Consider the following 11,216-nt stretch of genomic DNA (forward strand, 5'->3'; position numbering starts at 1 on the left):
AGCAAAAAAGTTTTTACGAAAAAATGCAATTTTTCGTGGTTTATGCTGATTGGACAAATCATTTGTGAGAATTAATTCACTCAATATTATTCAGTGGTTTACAATTTGAATACATACTTATTTATTCATATTGATATATATATATACTTTTTATTTTTTTTTTGTTCTTTATTACAAACTTTATATAATAAAGAAATTTAAAAAAAAAAAAAAATAGTCTTTTAGAAAAAAAAAGTTGTCGTAATAACATTTTTTTCATTTTGGTGTCACCTCTGTGTCGTGATGGTGTCACCCATTGCGGTCCACACTTCTCTCCCCCAAGTGACGCCACTGTGTGTGTATGTCTATATATATATATATATATATATATACATATATATATATATATATATATATATATATATATATATATATATATATATATATATATATATATATATATATACATACATGTATACATATATATATACATATATATATATATATATATATATATATATATATATATATATATATATATATATATATATATATATATATATATATATATATATATATATATTTATATATATATATATATATATATACATTTATAAATAATTCAAATAATTAAAGATCAGTAATAAACCAAATTTTTCAGTGGTTCTCGGTGACAAGACCTTATTGTCAAGTTTCTGCGTTCATTTGAAGTTTAATTTGTAGTTTTATTCTTTTTTATATTATTTCGAAATAGTATAAAAAAAGACATTGAATTGCAAACAAAATAAATCAAGAACTAAAAACGCGAAAACTCGAAGAAGATAATAAAGTCTTATCACTGAGAGCTTTAACACTGAACACTGAGATTTAATACTGAACACTATTTGAATTATTTAAAATGTATTAATTTGAAATAGAAAGGAAATTTTCTTTAGTTGGCTTATTTATGGTGGTTGGAGCATGTAGTAATCATATTATTGAGTTTTTTGAGATGTGAATAATAGTCAAAGTTATATGTATAAATATTATGCCTCGTGTTTTTACCGTTTTATTTTATAAATAGAATTTTTAAATCTTTTTTTTTTTTAAATCGAAATAGATGGTCTAGTAATCTATATTCTACGGTTATATTTTCTTTTTAATAATTCATTTTTATTTCATTAGTCGTTTTAATAATTATTATCATGTAAAACATAGATCCTAATTGATATGTGTTTTTAAAAGTTCTTTTTTCTTCTGTCCTTCGTATAAAAACTTTGTGCAACGCAGGTCATTTTTGGCAATCAGGTTGCTTATGAATATGCACACATACACACACACATATACATAAATCTAGGCCCAAACTTTTTAATGGCTTCTTTTTACTTTATTAGTAATAATGAGATCCATATTAAAAACTTAATTTGGGTGTATTAAACTCATGCTAATATTAAGTCTTTTGAATGAAATATCTTTATATTGATTGGCTGGTTTACAAACATTTTTCGTTAGAAATTTTATTTATTTGAAAAATTGAATAAATCTAAAAAGTTCTTTAACTGTTTTTTTTTAATATTACTGACAAGGTACGTACGTATTTTAACTTAAACTTGACCTTCAGCAGTTGAATAAGTGTTGTAAAATAGCTGTGTACAATTGATGTAGAAATTGATTTCTATAAATTGAAGTCTAGAATTTTCTAGAATATTTTTTGTGAATCCAATATGTTTTTTTCTGTGAGTCTAATATAGCAAAAAACCTCTTCCTGTTGATATATTTTGATATTGCTTATGTAAATAATATTTAACAAAAACATTTTCTATTCAGTGTACAAAAATTAGTTAACAATTACAGCCAAGACCTTAATCTCTATGTAAATTGTTAGTACTTAATCCTTACTCTTTTACAAGAAAAAAGGCTCGGGTCAAAACTGAAATCTCCTGATTTTTAAACCATATTATTTTTCATTAAAAGTAAAAGTTGTCTAGAATGGTAAATAATTTGAACTATTTGAAATTTGAGTAAAATATTTAGCATGAGCTAAAGAATCGTTAATAATTTCCTTATAAATGGAGGGATAAAAATTGACAATATCATACTGAACAAAATTTCTTTTTATCATTAATATCATAGCCTAGTTCGATAATATCGAAATCAAAGAACCATCTTAAAACATTCATTTTTATTAATTAATTAAAATTAAACAATTACTTCATTTATTATAATTATAAAAATGAAATAACCTTATGCATATACACTTGAAGATAAATCATCAAAAGACAGTATGTCAGGCACTATAGTTTGTTATTGCTTATTTTGCAAACCATACGAATGCTATTGATATTTTTATTTACACGGTTCTTTTTTAAACTTGTTATCTTCCGTTTAATTTTTTTTTGGATTCTGAATGTAATTGCATAAAACATTTGTGCTTTTCTGCGTTTTTCTTATTTAAAGGGATTTTTTCCATCTGCTACCTTAATCTCAATGGTTTTTCCATCTGCTACCTTAATCTCACAGTTTTATTATTATTTGTTCTAAGAATTTAAAATTTAGCCATTCTAAGAATTTTAGTGGTATAATTAATTCACTAATGATATTCTCCTTACAAAAAAACCCAGCAAACTTCAAGTGAAAGTTTGCCGAGAATGTAGAAGATTACTGGAAATTCACTGAGCTGGGCTTTCCGCAAATTTTACGACTTTGCTGAAACTTTAACGAAAAATTCATGCTAGAAAACAATATATATATATATATATATATATATATATATATATATATATATATATATATATATATATATATATATATATATATATATATATATACATATATATATATATATATATATATATATATATATATATATATATATATATATATATATATATATATATATTATATATATATATATATATATATATATATATATATATATATATATATATATATATATATATAAATATATATATATTTCGCTTCAGATTATGCTTATAAAATAAAAACTGGCATATATTACGTAAAAAACAATAGGGGAGAGTGGGCACCATAACACACTTTTAGTTTTTTCTTCGTAACAATTTTTTTAATACGCCTTTTTTTCAGGCGATTGGTTTAATTTGTAGAATATATTTATACACACAAAATAAATTCTATAAATTATCATAATACAACCGGTTTAAGTAAAATTAGAAATTTGTTTCAAGGTACCCCACCCATGAGGTACCTTGATACACACTACAAGCATCAATAAAAAAGTAAATAAAAAGTAAATGGTTAAAATCACATTTCAGAAGACCAAATAATATATTGTTTTAATTGTCATTCTTAAGGGTCAATAAATAAAGGCTTTGTATTGAGGCTATGTAATCTCCTTGTATTATATTTACATAAATCTTTTTAAAATTGATGTTAAATATTAAAAGAAATAATTTTAAGAGTTGTTTATGACACAATGGAGTACAACTATGGAGTACAATTATGACACAATGGAGTACAACTATGGAGTACAATTATGACACAATGGAGTACAATTATGACTAATAGATTACCATAGTAACTATCAGCTTCAATAAATAATTAGCATTTCTTGTTTTAAAAAACTATATTTTCTTATTATGAATACAATTGTAACGCTACTGATGATTTTTTTTGAAAGGTCTCTAGTGCTAAAAATATTAAACTTTGTTATAATTTATCTCGTTGTACCGTGTAATTTTTTGTAAATATTTTATTCGTGGAATAAAAGAAAAAACTTTGACTTAATTTATACTCGTTATTAAAAATATTTCAAATTATATTACATATTTCAGAATTTATCTACTTTTTAAATTCATTATTTTTTTATTATTCATTATTTATTATTTATACAGAATTGTGGCTAGGATCCCATACACTCCCAATTGGGAGGGCAGCAGTTTTAGGGAGCCCATTTTAAAATTTATGGGTCCTTTTGCAAATTAAAGGGACTTTTTTTTTAGGAATATCGAGTGGAAAAATTTTAAGTTTTTGGGGCCCTAATGCCAGGTTTTTTGGAGGGGACCTCCGACCCACTGACACTGTATATATATATATATATATATATATATATATATATATATATATATATATATATATATATATATATATATATATATATATATATATATACATATATATATATATATATATATATATATATATATATATATATATATATATATATATATATATATATATATATATACATTTTCAAGTTGATAATCTGTACTGTATTGGACTTGGTGTTATTAAAGTTATGTTTTCTTTTTGGTTTAATAGTTTTTATTCTGGATTTATTTTTCTATTTGAAGACACTGTACCGTTATAAATAATATTTTATCTGCAACTAGTGTGTCAAGCAATATAAAACAAACTCTATGATCATTAAGTTGTATAAAGAAAAGGTGTTTATTTTTTTTATTTTTATTTTTTTTTATAGTTGTTATTTTATGTGATGTTTTGCTTCCGCAGTTTTTTATCATTTTATTCTTTTATTTCATGCTGCTTTCATGTTTAATGATAAAGTATTATCTGAAAGTGTTATTAATGAAGCCACATTATTAGTTGATAATTACAAATTTCCTGATTTGTATGGAAGAAAGAATATGTCTTGTAATATGCGTCAATTAACTTATCTTCCCTCAAATATGAGGAAATATATATGAAATAGTATGAATGATAGGAAATATATATGAAATAATATGAATGATAGGAAATATATTTGAAATGATATAAACGATAGGAAATATATATGAAATATATATGAAAGTATGATATGAAAGAGGAAGCGCACTCCCTCCTACATATTTAACTTTAAATTTCTGTAACATGTGTTGTTGTTTTTTACATTATCTTATAGATTTATTTTCTCGACCTTTATATTTTAAACAAATTAAGTCAACATCTTTATTTATAGAGTTTGTTTTATAATTTCATTTCTATTTTTTAGCTATTACACAATCACTGTCAATAAATTCTGTTTTAGTTTCGTTTTCATTGTACCTGTTTGTGTTATGTGATCTTTTAGTTTATTTAGTTATCTTTTTATTACAAACTTTAGCATTCGCAAATGTTTTTTTTTATTTATACCTTTGATTTATACCCTTCTACAAAAATCCTAAAAATAACAATCTCAGTCCCAAATGCACTAAAAATACAATACGTTTTATTTAAAAGGACATTCGAATTTGCAATATACAAAAACTTTTGTAATGGATTTTTCAAAGTTGTTTATAATCTATAATATACACTCTTCACTAAAATATACAATTTTTTACTGTATATTTACCGCCTGTCTAACAAAATCATCAGAATGGTTCACGGAATCTTGAGAAGCTATAATAATGCGCAAATAAATAATGATAAGATAACATTATCATAGATTATCAGGGATTTGGTCAAAAAATGGATAAAACGTTTAGCGACCTATAATTAACTAAAAATCGACGTTTAATTTGAAATGTATATTTCAAACTTTTTTATATATACGTTTAGTAAGCGTCGATATAACGTTTAGAATATCGACTTATATTATTCAATATAGTAAACCTTTAATCGACCTTAATTAAACGTAAACATTTGATTTACCCTAAGTAAACATATCCCAGTAAACACACAAACGTCTATTAAACGTCAAAACAACGTTTCGGCAAAAGGTTCGGATTTGGTTGATTATCCATTTAGAATGAAATCCAAATTAACGCTTAGAACAAACGTCCATAAAACGTCTTTATTTTAACGTATTTTAGATGTTTATTATAGGATTATTACACGTATATAAAGCGTTTAGATTATGTCTAATTTACGTTTAAATCTAGTCTAATTAACGTATAATAAAGCATTTAGATTTAGTCTAAGTAAACGTATATTAAACTATTAGATTTTGTCTAATAGTTTCTATAATTTAATTAACATAATTTTAATTTATTTAAGTTTTAAAACTTACATAAATTAAAATTGCGTCATAACTTTTTAACTTGATAGGTAAGTTATTATAACTATATCTTATTACAAATTTCAAGAGCTAAATAGATCTTGAAATTTGTAAATAAGATATAGTTATAAAAGTAATGAAATTTATAAAAAAGATATAGTTATAAAAGATCTGGTCTTATTTTTATATTTTTTATAACTACTTCAATATGTTTATAAACTTTTATACTATACTACTAATACTATACTTTTATATTATAAAACTATATATAAAGTTATAAACTTATATAAAACGATTTCATATAGTGGGGATTTAGAGAAAAAATATTCATGCATTATACTTGCTTATGCTTCGATAATTAAAAAAAAATTAAATGATCAAGCTTTTTGCAGTGGAAACTTTATGGTAACAATTTCTATCGAATATTTTTTAAATTTAATCTCATTAGCAGAAAATAAAAGTTTATATTAAAGATTACTATTAAAATTAACAAACTCATGAACATCTATTTTGGATCACTATTTTCTCTGGTTTATGCATTATCAAAAATCTTCCTCGTATACCGTCTACCGCTTGTTTATCATGCACCTGTTCATTCATAAATCAAAATTGAAATTACACAGAACAATTTTACATAAAGAGGATTTTCTGAATGGAAGTTTTCCGAAATTTCCCTTACTATCCATGTTTATTTTTGACATTAACAAATTGGTAACGTCGTGACGTAACATATGCAGTGGTTGTTACCAGTTCTGTTCCACCAATTTTCTTTAGCAAATATAACTAAATTAAGCCAAAATGCATCTTAAATAAAAAAATAAATATTTAGTTATTAAATCTCTTGATTATAACAAAGATGAATACCTGCTGTTACGCAATTATACTAGCATTTACAAAATGAGTTTAAACTGTTTATAAAACTTACGAAAAAAGTTCTTGCAGCAGGACTTTCATAAAATTTATTATTTAAACATAATAAATTTAAATATTTGTATAATAAATTATTATTTATTACTTTATTTAAATATAATAAACAAGTATTATATTTATTACTAAATTGTTACTATAAAGTTTCCACTGCAAAAAGCTTGATCATTTTTTTTTTATTTTAATTATCGAAGCATAAGTAAGTATAATGCATAAAGTATAGTATAAGTTGTATAGTATAAAAGTTTATAAACATGTTGAAATTGTTGTAAAAAATATAAAAAAAGACCAGATCTTTTATAACTATGTCTTTTTTGTAAATTTCATTACTTTTATAACTATATCTTATTTACAAATTTCAAGACCTATTTAGCTTTTATTACTTAAATAAAGTTAAAAAGTTATAACGCAATTTTGATTTATGTAAGTTTTAAAACTTAAATAAATTGAAATTATGTTAACTAAATTATAGAAACAATTTGACAAAATCTAATAGTTTAATATACGTTTACTTAGACTAAATCTAAATGCTTTATATACGTATAATAATCCTATAATAAACGTCTAAAATACGTTAAAATAAAGACGTTTTATGGACGTTTGTTCTAAACGTTAATTTGGATTTCATTCTAAACGGATAATTGACCAAATCTGAAAGTTTTGTTGAAACGTTGTTTTTACGTTTAATAGACGTTTGTGTGTTTGCTGGGTTAATTGTCGCAAAAGCTAATTAATAATGCCATTGCTGACATCAATCATAACGGACGAAATTTTGTTTTAGCATGCATTGAGCAAGACCTTGGAGAACTAATATCTAACAACCTCAAAATTAAAGTACAAGTAGAAGCAAAAGCTTGGGTAGGCAATCAAGTGCTTGGTTATCTCAAGAAACCATTTTGGTGTCGGAGCTCTCCGTTTTTTTAAAAAATCTGTACCGACTGTACATTAAGCACCGCATATAGAGTTTTGTGTGCAAACCTGGCCATCCCTTCTCAAAAATTGCTCTACTTAAACGTGTCTAATAACGCGCAATACCGTTGATTAAATATTTTAGTTAAAATCAAAATTAAAAATACTTCGCTTAAATACACTTATAGGACCCAATGCAGCTACAATCTTTCTCATCAAACTCTTATAGTTTAAGATAAAATGGTTTGTCTAAAACTTCAACTAATCAAAGGTTATACAAAACGTCAGCACTTTTTTATAAATCGAGCTTCAAACCGTGGAAATACACTAGCACCGGATGTAAACGATGAACATGTAACAACTCTTTTAAAAGTATGCTTATGAATATGCTCTTCTAAAAGTATGCTTATGACGTTACTTCGGCTGCAGCAATGTCAATCGTCAACATGGTTAAAGTCTGATGTTGTTTTCCATCATCAGTATTAAACTTTTTATGAATAAGTTTTATTGTTTATTGTAATAAATAAATAAAAATCTAGGATGATTTTTTATCAGCAGTCCCGCTAGATAGAAGATCATGTCATAAAAGCTTCTCGAAATGCAATTTTTTTCCAAAAGTTCCCCGAACATAAGCTTGAAGTGAATATATTTATCAATGCGCTTTGTCATTTCATTCAACAAATTCAATTTAAAACTAGGGTTGTGAAAACTGTTTATTTAAGATTCCTATCTAGTTAAAAGATCAAGAACTGGTAAAAATTAAAGCTTGTGAAATAGAAAACAACTTTATGGAAGATTTTTTGCATCTTAATAGTTTGGAGGGGTTTACATTTCTTACTTGTGAAAATATTTTAGGCTTTTACGACTAAATATACTCAAAAGGGCTATAGCCTGTTTTCTAATCTATATTCATTCTGATTTGAATTTTTTAATGCTATGCCAACCTGAGGTGATTCTACGAATAAAATGGGGGAGGGGGTGAATCTTTAAAAAGTATCGACTGGTGCCTTAAAAAAAAAAAGTTTTCAAAACTAAAATTTACCCGATTGAATTGTGTCAAATACCTAGCCGACTAAATTTGTAAAAAACCGACTATAACTTGAAAATCGTCTTCTTTGGGGGGAGGGGGGGGAGTGGAACCCTCTCCACACACCCTCGTAAGATTGCCTCTGATGCAAACCCCTGTTGCAGAAAGTGAACGACCTTTAAGTAAAGTAAAATTGGTTTAACACGTTCCCTGCCACCTACAAGTATATTCGTTACTACGAGTATACTCGTTGTTGGCTGCGAATGTGTTAAAAAAATAATTTTAGGGTCACTTTAGAATAGGAATGTCTATCGAAGAAACAAGTTAAAAAATAAATACAACTCTGTATACAACTCTGGATAGAACTCTGCCGACATAATAATAGTAAGAATAGTTTATGCTAATAAAAAAGCAAGAAAAGATTGTTTTCAATAATATTTTCAATGAATCTGTTTATTAATCTTAATCAGCTAATGTTAAATGTGTTGCATAAGTGTTATTTTATCTAGATGCGGTTCATGAAAATATGGATGTAAAGAAACGTTATTAGAAATAAAAACACAGTAATTAACTAGTATAGTTCTAAACGCTTTTAATTTAAAACATGCATATTTATAGAGGGCGCCTAATTCCCATAGGTGGGTGAAACCATAGGTGGGTGAAAAAAATATTCCTTAATAAAATAAGTTTTAAATTTTGTAATGTATTTTAATTGGAATTTTTTAAAAAAAGGTTGTAACTATTATATTTTGAAAATAGTAGGGGAAGTTTGTGTACATAGTACAAGAGATATGGGTTCGTGTACCTAATACCTAGAGCCGGATTTTTTTAATGCTCAAATTCAAAATGGTGACATATCTAAACTATTTACTTTGTATTAATAAAGGTAAAATGACTTAAATTATAAAAGTCCGTCCTGTAAAAGGGTTTAAAAAGTAATAGCCCTAGATACAATAAGCTTTTTTTTATTTGTATATAGGGCCGCTAGCAATTGTATCTAGGGTCGCTCTTTAAAATTTAGGCCCATAAATTTAATTAAAATTTATTTAATCTTAGTTTTTTTTCAATAATTTTGCCTAGTGTTACTTAATTGCAACACTTAATAAAGTAAAAAAAATTGACTAATAGTTCTGAGCAAAATTGACCAGTAAATCTACGTGCAAAATAGTAATTCAAAAACAAACAAACAAAATTGACCAGTAAATCTACGTGCAAAATAGTAACTCAAAAACAAACAAACAAAAAAACTTGCCTTAGCAAATCTATTAAAAATTATTTCTTTGAGAACCAAAATTTTTATAACTTATCACCTGACAGAGAAGCATAATTTAGAACTTTATAGTTTTTAAATAAAGTGAGGTGGCCCTAGGTACAAGGAGGTAATAGGTATTAGAAACAAAAGTATACTGAACTACGGTTTAATTTTATAACGCATATGAAGAAAATACTACATCATTTCACTCTGAATCTTACAAAAACTAAACGCTGAGTTTGTTTTGATTTTGACTTGCACTGCCTCGCTTTGAAAAATCTTCGATCTCCGTCGGAGATATTTATGAAAATGTCTATTTCGATCTAGTATAAGAGACTAAAAATACATATATATACTTTTTCTTTCCACAATTGAGACATGCGACCCGATTATTCAGGGTAATATAGTTCCCAGGCTTCAATCAACCAGTATCAGTATTGGAAATTTTAAAGTTTGCGCAATCTCTACAAGTTTTTTTGTGTGTGATTACAAAAGTATTTCAAGCAGGGCCGCGAGGAGCGAGGGCAAAAGGGGCTTACGTGCCCCGGCCACAATGATAGCTGGGACATCAGAGGACCGAAGACAAAAAAAAATCATAATGAGATTTTAGTTCCAAAAACGTAAAAAAATTGTTTTTATTGATGAGATAAAAAATAAATTTACTAGGTGATGTGCATAGCAATTAACTTTGCTATATTTATATTATCAAAGAATTATAGTTTAAAACAACTTTTCTTTTTGGTTAATGGGACCAAAAAAGAAATTTAAGTTGTTTTTATATCGACGGCATTGAAGAAGACTCTAGGTTTGATCCAAACTAAACATCTTATCAAGATAAATTTTGTCAGGATATTTCAGAAAAAAATAAATATATCTAATAAACACTTTTATTATTATTCTAAAAGTAAATTTAATCCAGCTTTTAAAAGCAAAATAAAAAAAAACTAAATTAACTTTGTTTGCTAAGGTTTAACGACTTCCTAAGGAGTGTTAAAGTCTCAACGCAAGTTAAATGTCCCGTCTACCCTAAAAAAGGAAACAAAGCCAAGGCTTATAATTACAAGCTTGTGTCTCATATCTTTACCGTGCAAGGTGACGAAGACAATTATTATAGATAGGATTATAAATCACTGTGCACAATATAATATTAAAGGCTCAACATGTATTTGTACATCACAAAAGCTGCCTTA

Source organism: Hydra vulgaris, chromosome 01 (assembly GCF_038396675.1).
Source record: "Hydra vulgaris chromosome 01, alternate assembly HydraT2T_AEP".
Lineage (NCBI taxonomy): Eukaryota > Metazoa > Cnidaria > Hydrozoa > Anthoathecata > Hydridae > Hydra > Hydra vulgaris.